The sequence below is a fragment of the Arachis ipaensis genome, chromosome B6 (genome assembly GCF_059453495.1).
Source record: "Arachis ipaensis isolate K30076 ecotype BB chromosome B6, ASM5945349v1, whole genome shotgun sequence".
NCBI lineage: Eukaryota > Viridiplantae > Streptophyta > Magnoliopsida > Fabales > Fabaceae > Arachis > Arachis ipaensis.
In genome coordinates this window covers 95,749,543-95,764,270 of record NC_142441.1, presented here as the reverse complement: position 1 = coordinate 95,764,270, position 14,728 = coordinate 95,749,543, and positions in this window count along the sequence as shown.

Here is a 14,728-nt window from a genome sequence, read left to right as displayed (position 1 = left end):
AAATAGAAGTAGAAAAGATAAGATTAATTTTGAAAATAAGATTAATAATTTAAAAAGAATTGAAAATCAAATTATAAATTTCGAAAATAGAAGAGAGAGAAGAAGAAAATAATTTTCGAAAATAAGAGAGAGAAGGTTTAATTAGGAAGTTTTGAAAATGAAGAGAGATAAGATAAGTAATGAATTAAGAAAAGATTTAAATTTAAGATTTAAAATTAAGATTTGAATTTTGAAAAAAAAATTCAACAAGATAAATATTTGAAAAGATTTGAAAGAGATGAGATTTGAAAGTTGATTTTGAAAAAGATTTAATTTTAAAGTTTGAGATTTGAATTCTGAAAACTAAATTTTAGAAATTGAAATTTGGATTTTAAATTTTGAAATACGAAAAAGATAAGATAATATTTTGAAAAAGATATGATTTTGAAAAGATTTGATTTTTTTGAAATTTAAAAATTAAGATAAGATAAGATAAAAATTTAAAATTGAAATCTAAATTTTTATTTAAAATTTTCAAAAATTGATTTAAAAATATAGAAAAGATATTTTTTTGATTTTTAAATTTAATGAGGAGAGAGAAAAACAAATAAAAGACACAAAACTTAAAATTTTTAGATCAAAATGGACTTAGTATGCAAAAATTTAAAGACGAGCACCAAGGGACACCAAACTTAAAAGTTTTTAAGATCAAAACAAAAAGAAACCCAAGAACACTTTGAAGATTAAAAAAAGAACACCAAGAACAAGACTAAAAAAATTTAAAGAATACAAGAACACACAAATAACACCAAACTTAAAACTTTTGAACACCAAACATAAAATTTTCAAAATTTTAAAAGAAAAACACAAGAAGACACTAAACTTAAAGATTTGACACAAGATTTAACCAAGGAAAAAATAAAAAATTAACAAAAAAAAACAAACAAAAAGACTCAAACCAAGAACAAAGATTAAATAAAGGAAATAAAAATATTTTTGAAAAAGGTTTTAATTTTTTTGAAAAAGAAGAAGAAGAAAATAAAAATAAAAGACTCAAATAAAAAAAAAATTACCTGATCTAGGGAGCAAGACAATCCGTCAGTTTGTCCAAACTCAAATAATCCCCGGCAACGGTGCCAAAAACTTGGTGCACAAATCCCCACACCTTCGTACGACTGTACCAGCAAGTGCACTGGGTCGTCCAAGTAATACCTGAGCGAGTCAGGGTTGATCCCACGAGGATTGTGGCTTGAAGCAAGCTATGGTTATCTTACAGGTCTTAATTAGGCGAAATAAAAAAGTTGTTGGATTGAGGCTTAATTGCATTAAAAGAAATATGAGAGAAGAGTACAAGGTATTTTGTCAATGAAATCAGTAAAAGGAATATAGTTGAGGATTGGAGTTGCTTAGCCTTTCTGAATTAACTCTGGTATTACTATCTTCTTTGCTTGTGAATGATCTCTTCCATGGCAGGATGTAAGTGATTAACGCTGGTCTGAGCAGCCGCCAATACTCCTTCAGATCTGAACCCCAGGGTTGGCGTGGATCCATTCTGATTGAGGCTAAAGCTCGTACAGTCCATTCTCCTTGATGATCCTACTGAAAATGCCATAGACAAAGTCGGATCTTCTGGATCAGAGAATGCTGCATCTTTGGGTTCTAGCCTCTACCACAGAGACCCTAATCTCTCTGTAAATTGGCTGAACTGGTGTCTCGAGAAGTCCCAACGAAGCCATGGATTAGCCGTCTGAGAGGTGTATAATCAAGCTGGCGGTTCAATGCTTTCTACTGAAGTATTCGCATGAACCCTAGTAGACACGGGTGGTTGTCAGACACGCGGTCCTAGTATGATGAACAGAGCTGATTGTCACTGGTCATCCTATTCACCATGTTGAAGAACGAATATACATCTTAGAAATAATGACACACGGATCGAAGAGAAACAGTAATACTTTTATTAATTCATAGGACTCAGCAGGGCTCCTCCCTTCGACCTAGGAGGTTTACAAACTCATGCTGAAAGGAAATACAATGGTAAAAATGTGTAAAGTGTCTTAAGATCCTTAACAAAGAGTGATCTTCTACTTTAAATACTAAACTAATGACTAGTAAGGGTAAAACAGTCTTTTTAGTGCTAAAATCCACTTCTGGTGCCCACTTGGTGAATGTTTGGGCTGAGCTTTGATGAGATCCACGTGCTAGGAGGCCTCTAGGGCATTGAACGCTGGCTAGGGGGTCCTCTCTGGGCATTTGAACACTAGGCTCTGCTCCTTGGGCGCTGGACGCTTGGAAAGGGGCAATAGGCTGGCGTTGGACGCCAGTTTTGGGCCTTCTAATCCGAAGCAAAGTATGGACTATTATACATTTATGGAAAGATCTGGAAGTCAGATTTCCATAGCCATTGAGGATGCTCCATTGGAACTTCTATATCTCGAGAAAAGCTTTTCCTATTGCAAGGAGGTCAGATCTAGACAGCATCTGCAGTGCTTTCTCTGTTTCTGAATCAGACTTTTGCTCCAGCTCCTCAATTTCAGCCAGAAAATACTTAAAATTGCATAAAAACACATAAATTCAAAGTAGAATACAAAAATATAAATTTAACACTAAAACCTATAGAAACTTAATAAAAACTAAACAAAACATACTAAAAACTATATGAAAACATTGCCAAAAAGCGTATAAAATATCCGCTCATCAGTTAGGAATTTCCACAAAATAATTCCATTGTAAGTATAGTCCAAACCAACAAACAACCTTCAATGAAAGTTTTAATTCAATTCCATAAAGAAAAATGTTTAGAGAATTTAATCGACGAAAATCCTAACATCAAGTTTTTGGCCCCGTTACCGGGGAATTGCAATGAGTTCTTGTTATTAGTTATTGTATATATGTTAATAGTATTAATAGCTAGATTTTTGTTTGTTTTCTAGCTTTGGTTTCGGAGTTTGTTTTCTTTATCTCTTCTTAGTTTTTGATTTTGTTTTTCTTTTCTACTATGAATTCGCATCACTTTGGCTATGAGTTTGGTTCAAACTATGTTGTAGGAAATGAAAATGGAAACTTCAATGGAGGTTTGCATCAAGGATTTGGAGATCAAAAATGGGAGGAGCCTCAAGCATATAGACATCCTTCATGGCAACAACTTCCTCCGGTTTCTTATAGGTATAATCCTACTCCTAATGCATACCAACCTAATGGATGTGGTGACCCTTATTGTGGTTGTCAACCACAATCACCACATACATATAACCCCTTCCCTCAACATAGCCCTCAATAACCTTATTCACAAGTCCCATACCACCATTCACCTCTATATGATGCTAACCCATATCCACCATACCAACAACTATATGAGCCATATTTGGAGTCACCACCATTCCAACATCAATATTCTCAAGAACCATCAATTTCATATACCTCACATCCATATCCTTACCAAGATGAACCACCTTCCAATTATGAACCCTTTCCCCTAAACAATGAACCCTCTCTTCCACTACCTCCTTCAAGGGATGAAGTGCTCCGTACCTTCTTGCAAGAACAACAAAGAGATATTAGCTCTTATATCCAAAGGCAAGAAGAGAAACAAAAGGAGCTAAAGAAGATAGAAATCATGGTGGCTACCATGACTAAAGCCGCTAACTGCCTGGCCTCCCACCTAAGCTCATGCATTCAAGAAACTCCCATTGACGAATGTGGAGGATCGACTAAGGAGAATAGTGAGGGAGTAAGTTTGGAGCTTCAAGGTGAAAAGGAGGAGTTATAGCAAGAATTGCAACCAAGGGAGGAAGTTGAGATAATTGAACCAGAAGGAGCGGTTGAAGAATTAGGAGAGGTTGATCAAGAATTGGACTCAATCATTGATGAGTTCTTGTCCACACTAACAAATCACCTCGATGATCCTATTGAACCTTCTTCCATTGAACTTGAAAGCAATGTTAAGGAGGGTGTGCAACCTCCAAAGCATATGATGAATGATGAAGAATTGGAAGAAGTTGAGCAAGCAACAATTCTTCCTCTTGATGATGATTCCACACTAGCACATGGTCCTTTTGAATTTAAGGAGTCTTCTTCCATTAAAATTAAGGTTGATGTCGAGATAAGTTCCACATTATCTCCAAGTTGTGACATGAAAAATGGAGAAGAGCTAGAAGAGGTTGGTGAGGAAGTGGTTGAATGTGAAGAAATTTTTCTAGAAGTGGACATGGAAGATGCTTGTCAAGAGGTGGAGGCAGTCAAAGAAGAGCACAAGGGGGTGGACTCCACATTATCAAAGTGTGGGGAGGTCTCCCTTCCTAAGTCACCATCATCCTTTATACCATTCAAGTGGGTAAAATTCATATCCCTTAGCTTTCTTATTCCACTTGAATATGGGTTGCTCGAAACAGATGGTCAACTTAGAGCTCTTTGTGGCATGAAAAGTAAGATAGAGTTGGTTAATGGTAGGCATCACAATTCAAGGTTCACTATGGTTGAGTTATCAAAGTCTAAGTGCAATAGTTGGTGTAGTGCTACATTGAATGGATCTAGGAAGGTGTTTGGGTGCCTAATTGAGAATTCATAAGCCTTGTCACCCGGATTGAACTATGGTAGTCAATAAAGTTAAGCCTACAATAAGGATATTAAAGCAAATAGAACATAGGCGGGGGCTAATGCCAAATAAGAGTAGGGTTCTCACTACATGTTAGCTACGCATGTAAGTGAGAGAGCAATATAGGTAAAGGGCATATCAACAAATACTTGATGCAAGAGTAAAGTCAAAGCATGAAGAGCATGTTGAGCATCAAGTTCAAACAAGAAAGAGTGGGTCATGAAAGACAATAGAAGTTCATATCAATGCACAAAGGATGCAATAGTCATAAAAGATTGAGCATTGACCTAAAAACTGCATCACCCAACAATACCAAATAAGTCAAGAAGCACCAAAACTAACCAAAAAATTCTCAACAATTGAGTAGGAGAATTCAACACCGTTATTAAAATGAGAAATTTAGAAAAGAAAATAAGAACAAGCTATAAAAACAAAGTTAAAATGCAATGAATAGAAGTATGCAAATGCAATAAACAAAAGAAAATGAAAGATGAGAAAAATAAAAAGTGAATTTTTTTTATTATTATTTATTTATTTATTTATTTTTTGTTTTGAAGAGAAGGAAAAGAAGAAAGTAAGAAAGGAAGAAGAGGGAAGAAGAAAGGTAGAATGAAAGAAGAAGGAGAGAAGAAAGAAGAAGAAAGGAGAAAAATAGGGTGCAATCTTCGCACAAGCGTCGCCCATGCTTAAGCGTGGATTGCAGGAGGGACAAGCGACGCGTAGGCGTCCCCATGCTTATGCGTGGATTGTGCTTTTCGCACAAAACCAGCACAACTCTGGCACAACTCTCTGATTTTGTACCAGGAGTCCCTATATGGCAATCCACGCATAAGCGTCGCCCATGCTTAAGCGTGGATTGACGCTTTTTTTTAAAAGAAGCCTAAAACAGAATTTAACACTCTCCTAACCTATAAACATTCTAAATCACCCAAAATTCAAATTTAACAACAAATCTTTTAGTTTTTGAATAATTTTCAAATACAAAACAAACAAAACTTACACTTCAAGCAAAATACAATTTAACAACAACTATTCTAATCAAAACATGAATTTAACAAACAACCTATCAATAAAAGCAAAATGTATCAGAGTATAGAAAATAAGAAAAACCACCTACAATGGCAACTCAATTCATTCATTGATTATATATACAAGAGAATGGAAAGAGTTTTCCATGGTGGGGTGTCTCTCACCTAGCACTTTTAGTTTAAGTCCTTAAGTTGGACATTTGGGAGGCTCCTTGTCATAGCGGCTTATGCTTGAACTCATCTTGAAACTTCCACCAATGCTTGGACTTCAAGTAAGCTCCAAAATTCAAAATCCATGACACCTAACTTTGATGAAGTTCCATACAAGCTAAGGGCTCCCAAAATTGATCTTCATATATGCCCGGATCCCAGGTCTTGTTTCTACACCCATCTTCAAGTTGATCATCACAGTTCCACTTGGGTGGTAGACAAGCCGAATTCTCAATGAAGCCTCCAAACAACTCCCTAGACCCATGCAATTTGATTCTACACCAACCATTGCTATTCAACTTTGAGCATACAACCATCATGAACTTAGAGTGATATTTTCAACCACCACACAACTCTCTCCTACTCTTAACTCTACAAAGAGCTCTAAGTTGACCATCATTTTCAATCAAACCATATTCAAATGAGAAAGTAAAGCTTAGGGATAGGAATTTTACCCATTTGAATGTTGTATTGGATGGTGTCTTAGGAAGGGGTATCTCCAATGGTCTTGCAAGCTCCACTCCCTTGTACTCTTCCTTGATTACCTCCACCTCTTTACAAGCTTCCTCGATTTTAACCTCATCCTCTTGGTGGCTTTGTTCCAATTTAATCTCCTCTTCATTGCTTACCAAGGGCATGGGAGATTGTGCATCTTCTTCTTTGATCTCTATGTCAAGTCCAATAGGAGAGGATTCAATTGTAGATAGGAATTCATCAATGATTGAATCCATCTCTTGATCAACCTCTTCCAATCTTTTATCATTCATACTACGCCTTGGAGATTGCGCATTATCCTCCTCAACATCATTTTCAAGTTAAATGGAAGAAAGTTCAACAACTTCCACAAAATCATCAACAACATCACTTGGTGTGGAAGTATTCTCAAGCTTGAAATCCACGTCTTGTTCAACTTTGCCTAGGCTTTCAACCACTTTTTCTTCTTCAACAATGTCTTCCTCCTCCACTTGTTGCAAGACATACCCCCTCTCCTTGTCCTCATGTTGGGATTCTAAAATCTCCTTCATACTCCACCCTTTGGTTGATTTCTCACATTCATCCGTGGAGGTGCTTTGCTTGTTGCATGAGTCCCATGAGTCCAAGGTGGCTTTACTTTTGGCAAGGTTAACCATGATATCTTCATACGACTTTTGGGCTTCCTCTTGCTCTTTTTGACGGATGATTGCTTGAGGCCAGTCCATTGCTTCCTTGAAGCGATCTATTGGCTCTTGTTCCACTTGACTAACATAGGTAGGATCATAGTGCTATTGGACCAATGGATATGGGTATTCTTCTATGGAGGGTTATGGTGGAAAGGGGAATTCATTTTGTGGCTGAAAGTTATCATACATGAGAGGTGATTTATCTTGGTAAGAATAGTGAGGTGGTGGTTCTTGAGGATATTGGTGATGGAATTGGGGTGGTTCTACATATGGTTCAAAGGGTTCACAAGGTGGTTAGTATGGTGGATATGGATTAAGGTCATATGGAGGTGTTTGGCGGTAGGGGGCTTGTGAGTATGGTTGTTGAGGGTAATATTGAGGGAAGGGGTCATATGTCTGTGGTGGTTGTGGTTGACAATCACAATGAGGGTCACAACATATATTAGATTGGTATGCATTAGGAGTGGAATTATACCTATAAGGGACCGGAGGAGGTTGTTGCCAAGAAGGTTGATCAATCCCTTGAGGCTCCTCCCATCTTTGATTGTTCCATCCTTGATGCATGTTGTCATTGTAGTTTTCATTTTCTACAACATAATTTGAGCCAAACTCATAGCCAAACGGATGAGAATTCATAGTAGCAAATAAAAATAAAAGCTAACAAAAATAAGCAACAAAGTCCTAAACCTGACAAAAACTAACAAACAAGCAAAAGGCAAACATATTTACATATTCACAATAGCCAATAATATAACACCATTGCAATTCCCCGGCAACGGTGCCATTTTGATGAAAGGAATTATTATGTCGGTATAGAATTCCACAAATAAACTCTCGTTGCAAGTATAGTTCTAAACCAACAAATAATCCTCAATAAAAAATTTGGTTGTCACAAGTACAAACCCCATTAAGAATTAACCGAAGTATTTAACCTCGGGTTGTCTCATAAGAAATTGCAATGAAGTGATCAATTATTGGCTATGAAGAACAAGGGGGTTTGATTTGTAATTTGCAAGGAAATATAAAAGCAAGGAAGTAAATAACAAGAACTAATAAAAGAAAGGAAAAGAACTCTTGGATAAGACATGGGAATTGAGATCACTATCCTTGTCTACAAACCATATATTGACAATTATGAGGAACCAAGCTCATTAAGTCTACTTTTATACTTGAAGTATATCAAATGGCTTGATCAACATTAATCCATAGGTTCTAACCTAGCTACTAATTGACTTAGTAGTAGGCTAGTATCAATGGTTATCAAATTGATCACCAAGAGTTCTCAAATCACCAATTTAATGAGACCCAATGACTCAAGGTCACTCAATTCCCTTAGCCTAGGCCAAGAGTCAAGAAAACTACTCAATACGAGAATTAACAAAACCCATAACTACATAAGCAAGAAATCAACAATAGCAATGAAGATAGAAATAAAAGAAGACATGGAAAGATAAAATTACATTAGAAGAAATCAAGATCCAATAATGGTTCATCAACATAAAAGAGAGCAAAATAAGAAATTAACAAGAGAAGAAAATAAACTAAAATTCTAGAACAAATAAAAGTAAAGGAAAACTAAAATGAAACAAGATTAGAATCTAGATAAAAAAGGAAATGGAAATAAGAACCCTAAATCTAGAGAGAGGAAAGAGCCTCTCTCTCTAGAATTCTACCCTAAAACATGATGAAAACTAAACTATGACTACTTGGTTCATTCACCCTTCAATCCTCGGGTTCAATAGCATCAGAAATGAGTTGGACTGGGCCCAAAATGCCTCAGAAATTGCTGGCCATGAGTTGCTCAAGATGGCCCACGCTGATCCTTTGACGCGCACGCATGGGGAACGCGTGCACGTCACCTAAATACAAGGCAACACCCGCGTCTACTTGGGTTCAGAATGCGTCTTTCACCGGACAAAGACAAACCAACAGCTTGAATATACATCTCTCAGACGACTAATCCACAACTTCGTTGGGGACTTCCCGAGACTTCAGTTCAGCTGATTTTCGGGGAGATTAGGGTCTCTGTGGTAGAGGCTAGAACCCAAAGATGCAGTATTCTCTGATCTGGAAGATCCGACCTTGTCTGTGGCATTTTAAGTAGGATCATAAAGGAGAATGGACTGTACGCACTTCACCCTCAAGTAGAGATGGATCCACACTAAACCTAGGGTTCAGATCTGGAGGAGTATTGGCAGCTGATCAAACCAGTGTCAATCAAATACAGCCTGCCATTGAAGAAATCACTCACAAGCAAAGAGAGCAGTAGTACCAGAGTTAATTCAGAAAGACAAAGCAACTCCAACTCTCAGCTTTATTCCTATTCTTATCCTTTAACTTTATTACCATTCGGTATTCCTTTCACAGTCAACAACCTTCTGATTTCGCCTGACTAAGACCTGCAAGACAACCATTGCTTGCTTCAAGCCATAATCCTCATGGGATCGACCCTGACTCGCTCAGGTATTACTTGGACGACCCAGTGCACTTGCTGGTACTGCTGCTATATGAACAGTGTGGGGTTTGCGTACACACGCACCAGTTGACTAAGTAGGATTAACTCTTCATAATCATCATATGTTTGTGGTCAATGGCTAGGATAGGTAACCTTGATTCTCAATCCTTGCCAAGAGGATTCTAGCATTTGAATTTCCATTCTTTTTGATTAATTGCCTTGCATTTAATTACTTTGATATTTAGTTATTGTTTGCTTATTTACTTTCTTGCTATTTACATTTCTTACCCCTTGCCATCAAAACTCCATTTCCCCCATAGCCAATAATTGTGCACTTCCATTGTAATTCCTAGGGAGAATGACCCGGGAATTCAAACTCCCAGTTTATCTTTGTTTTAGATTGTGACAATTCTTATTTTTAAACTTTGATTGAGAGGATCCATTCCGAACCAGCATAAACCTCTTCATCAAGTTTTTGGCGCTGTTGGCGGGGAGTTACAATGTGTGCTTATTGTTGGCTATTGTGCAGATGTGAATATTATGAATAGCTTATTTTTGATTGATTAGTTGCTTGATTTTGTTATTTGTTAGGAGTTTGTTTGAATTGCTTCTTGATAGTTTTTATTTTTATTTTCCCTCATTTCTATGAATTTTCACCCTTTTGGCTTAGAGTTTGGTTGTTATGATGTTGTAGGAAGTGAAAACCTCAATGATGGAATGCATCATGAGTTGTGGGATCAATTGAGTGAGGAGCCATATGCCTCTAGGCAACCCTCCTAGCAAGAACCTCCTCCATATTCTTATAGCCACTACCCACCCCTTGATGCATAGCAATACAACCCAAACCCTCAACACTATGATCAACCTTACTCACAAGTCATATCACACTATTACCAAATACTTCCACATGAGCCTAAGCTTTACCCACCATACCATCAACCTTATGTACCTCATGAACAACCTTATGAACCACACTTAGAACCACCACAATTCCAACACCAATACCCCTCACCACCTCAATACTCTTATCAATATCAACCACCTTCAACATATGAGGACCTTCTCCCACATGATGAACCTTCTTTTTTCCCACAACTTTCAACGGAGGAAGCATTCCAATTCTTCCTTCAAGAGCAAGAAGAGTACTAAAAGAGGCAAGACAACATCATGGCTACCTTAGCCGGAGCCCTATCCCATTTAGCCTCACTACACTCTTCCAACAATTCATGTACCTCTATGAATGAAAGTGAAGAATCAACTCCAATTGAAGCATGTGGATTAGAGGAGAGCTTGGAATAACAAGGGAAATAAGGGGAATTGAAGCATGAGTTGCAAGTGGAGAATGTTGAATTCAAGGAATTAGAAGAAGTGGTTGAAAGACTTGAAGAGGTGGAGATCATACAAGAAGAACTATCACCTCTTTCATTTAAGTGGGTAACATCCTTAACCTTGAGTTTCATTATTACACTTGAATATGGTTTGATTGAAAATAATAGTCAACTTAGGAATCTTTCTGGATTGGGAAATAAAGGAAAATTAGCTAGTGGTTGGAAACATGATCCTAGGTTCATAAAAGTTGAATCTTTAAATTTTGCTTGAATGGTTGATGTAATTCTCAATTAGATGGATGGTTTGGACACTTGAGTGAGAACTTTGAATGCTTTCCACCCGGATAGAATCATTTGAGTCAACAAGAAGATCACGTGCACAAGATTTAGGATTCCAGAGGCCATTGGAGATGCAAACATTGGTGGGGATTCAAGGAAGAATTCAAGCACAAGCCACCAAAGCCAAGGCTCTCCCAATTATCCAACTTAAGGACAATAAATAAAAGTGATAGGTGGAAGACACCCCCACCATGGTAACACCTTTCTAACCCTCTCTTTGTATATCGTTTTAATTCATTGCATTTTGTTTCTTGTAGATAGCTTATGATTAGTTTAATTTCAAGCTAAGTTAGGTTAAATTTTAGTTTGGATAATGTAGTTGTCCAATGTTGGATGTTCTGAGGGTTGGAACCCTTTTGTTGAGCTCAAGTTTGGTGCCTTAGAGCTCTAAAAAATTTTGGAAAAAATAGAGCATGTGCGCGCGCACAGTCTTGTGCGTACACACACATACCCCAATTTTCTGCACTCTGTGCGCACGCACCCAGTTGTGCGTACGCACATTCCTTTACACAGCCCCTGTTCAGAGCGCTGGCATGCCGTGTGCGTGGGCGCCCCTTTTGTATTTTGCGCTCTGTGCGTGTGCACGGCCCTGTGTGCGTACGCACAGATGTCGAATTTTGACGTTTCAATTTCTTAAAAAAAAAAAAGAAAAAAAAGAGCTTCCTGTGCATGCGCACAGCGCTGTGCACACACACGCACCTTATCACCCCTTCTGTCCAGGGCGCTCGCACCAGCTGTGCGTGTGCTTGGTGCACGGAATTGTGATCACACTTTTCACAACTCCGCACAACTAACCAGCAAGTGCATTGGGTCGTCCAAGTAATAAAACCTTACGCGAGTAATGGTCGATCCCACAGAGATTGTCAGCTTGGAGCAAGCTATGGTCATCTTATAAATCTTAGTCAAGCAGATTCAAATGGTTTTGGGGTTTTGATAATTAAAAGATAAATAAAACATAAAATAAAATAAGATACTTATGTAATTCATTGGTAGGAATTTCAGATAAGCATTTGGATATGCTTTGTTGCTTCTGAACCTCTGCTTTCCTATTGTCTTCTTCCAATCATGCGTGCTCCCTTTCATGGCAAGCTATATGATCCTCTTGGATGAAAAATACCAGGTACGGTTTCGACACGGCTAATCAACTGTCTGAAAAATACCAATTGGGCTTCTGTAGCTCCAAAAAATCCACTTCGAGTGCAGGAGGGTCAGAATCCAACAGCATCTGCAGTCCTTTCTCAGCCTCTGAATCAGATTTTTGCTCAGGTCCCTCAATTTCAGCCAGGAAATACCAGAAATTATAAAAAAACACAAAAACTCATAGTAAAGTCCAGAAATGTGATTTTTGCATGAAAACTAATAAAAATATAATAAAAAGTAACTAAAACATATTAGAAACTACCTAAAAATAATGCCAAAAAGGGTATAAATTATACGCTAATCACAACACCAAACTTAAATTATTGCTTGTCCCCAAGTAACTAAAAACAAAATAGGATAAAAAGAAGAGAAAATATAATAAATCTCAAAAATATCAATGAAGATTAGTTTCAATTAGATGAGCGGGACTAGTAGCTTTTTGCTTCTGAACAGTTTTGGCATCTCACTTTATCCTTTGAAGTTCAGAATGATTGGCATCTATAGGAACTCAGAATTCAGATAGTGTTATTGATTCTCCTAGTTTAGTATGTTGATTCTTGAACACAGCTACTTTATGAGTCTTGGTCGTGACCCTAAGCATTTTGTTTTCCAGTATTACCACCGGATACATAAATGCCACAGACACATAACTGGGTGAACCTTTTCAGATTGTGACTCAGCTTTGCTAGAGTCCCCAGTTAGAGGTGCCCAGAGCTCTTAAGCACACTCTTTTTGCTTTGGACCACGACTTTAACCACTCAGTCTTAAGCTTTTCACTTGGACCTTCATGACACAAGCACATGGTTAGGGACAGCTTGATTTAGCCGCTTAGGCCAGGATTTCATTCCTTTGGGCCCTCCTATCCATTAATTCTCAAAGCCTTGGATCCTTTTTACCCTTGCCTTTTAGTTTAAAGGGTTACTGGCTTTTTCTGCTTGCTTTTTCTTTTTCTTTCTTATTTTTTGCCATTTTTTTCGCAAGCTTTGTTTTTCACTGCTTTTTCTTGCTTTAAGAATCAATTTTGTGATTTTTTCAGATTATCAATAACATTTCTCTTTTTTCATTATTCTTTCAAGAGCCAACAATTTTAACATTCATAAACTTCACTATAAAAAATATGCACTATTCAAGCATTCATTCAGAAAATAGAAAGTATTGCCACCACATCAAAATAATTAAACTATTTTCAAGATAGAATTCGAAATTCATGTACTTCTTTTTCTTTTTCAGAAAACATTTTTCATTTAAGAAAGGTGAAAGATTCATGGAATCATTCATAGCTTTAAGACATAGACATTAAACACTAATGATCATGTAATAAAGACAAAAAACATAGACAGAACATAAGACATAGAAATAAAAAAACTGAAAAATAAGAACAAGGAAATTAAAGAACGGGTCCACCTTAGTGTTGGCGGCTAGTTTTTCCTCTTGAAGATCCTATGGAGTGCTTGAGCTCCTCAATATCTCTTCCTTGCCTTTGTTGCTCTTCCCTCATGGCTCTTGTTGAGGTCCATGAGTGGGCTCTCTTGTTTGCTCCATCCTCTTTCTAGTGATGGGCTTTTGAGATGAATCTCTCCATCTCCCATGACTCAGAGTTGGAAGCAACTGCCTTCCCTTTCCTCTTCCTAGAGGTTTCTCCGGCCTTAGGTGCCATTAATGGTTATGGAAAAACAAAAAAAATAGAGCTTTTTTCCATACCAAACTTAAAAGGTTTGCTCGTCCTCGAGCAAAAATAAGATAGAAGGGAGTAGAAGAAGAATGATGCAATTAATTTTGAAAACTTATTATTGTATACAAGAAAAATTAAAAAGAGTTGAAAAGAATTTGAAGAGATATGTAAGTTTTAAAAACATTTTGGAAAGAGTTGAAAAGAATTGAAAAAAGAAGAATTAAAAAGAATTGGAAAGGTTATTAATATTTGAAAATAGAAATTGAAAGATGAACATTTAAAATATGTTTGATGCAAAAAATTATGAATTAAAACATGAAAAATTAAAAAAAATCGAATTGGAAATAAAATTACCTCCCTTGTGTCATCCTGGCGTTAAACGCCCAGGATGCTATCCATTCTGGCGTTTAACGCCCATTTGACTGCCTCTTTGGGCGTTTAACGCCTAGCCAGATACCCTGGCTGGCGTTAAACGCCAGGAATCCTTCTTTATTGGGCATTTTGCTGAACGCCCAGAATGCTGCCTGCACGGGCGTTAAACACCTATTCTGCTATCTTTATTGGCGTTTAAACGCCATTAAGTCTGTCCTCCAGGGTGTGCTATTTTTGATGCTGTTTTTGATTTCGCTTTAATTCTGCAGCTATTTTTATGATTCCACATGATCATCAACCTAAAGAAAACATAACATGGCAATGGAAAACAAATGTCTATAAAAAAATAATATAATTAAATAACATTGGGTTGCCTCCCAATAAGCTCTTCTTTAATGTCAATAGCTTGACAGTGAGCTCTTAGAGAGCTTCACAGAGATTCAGAGCTTAATGG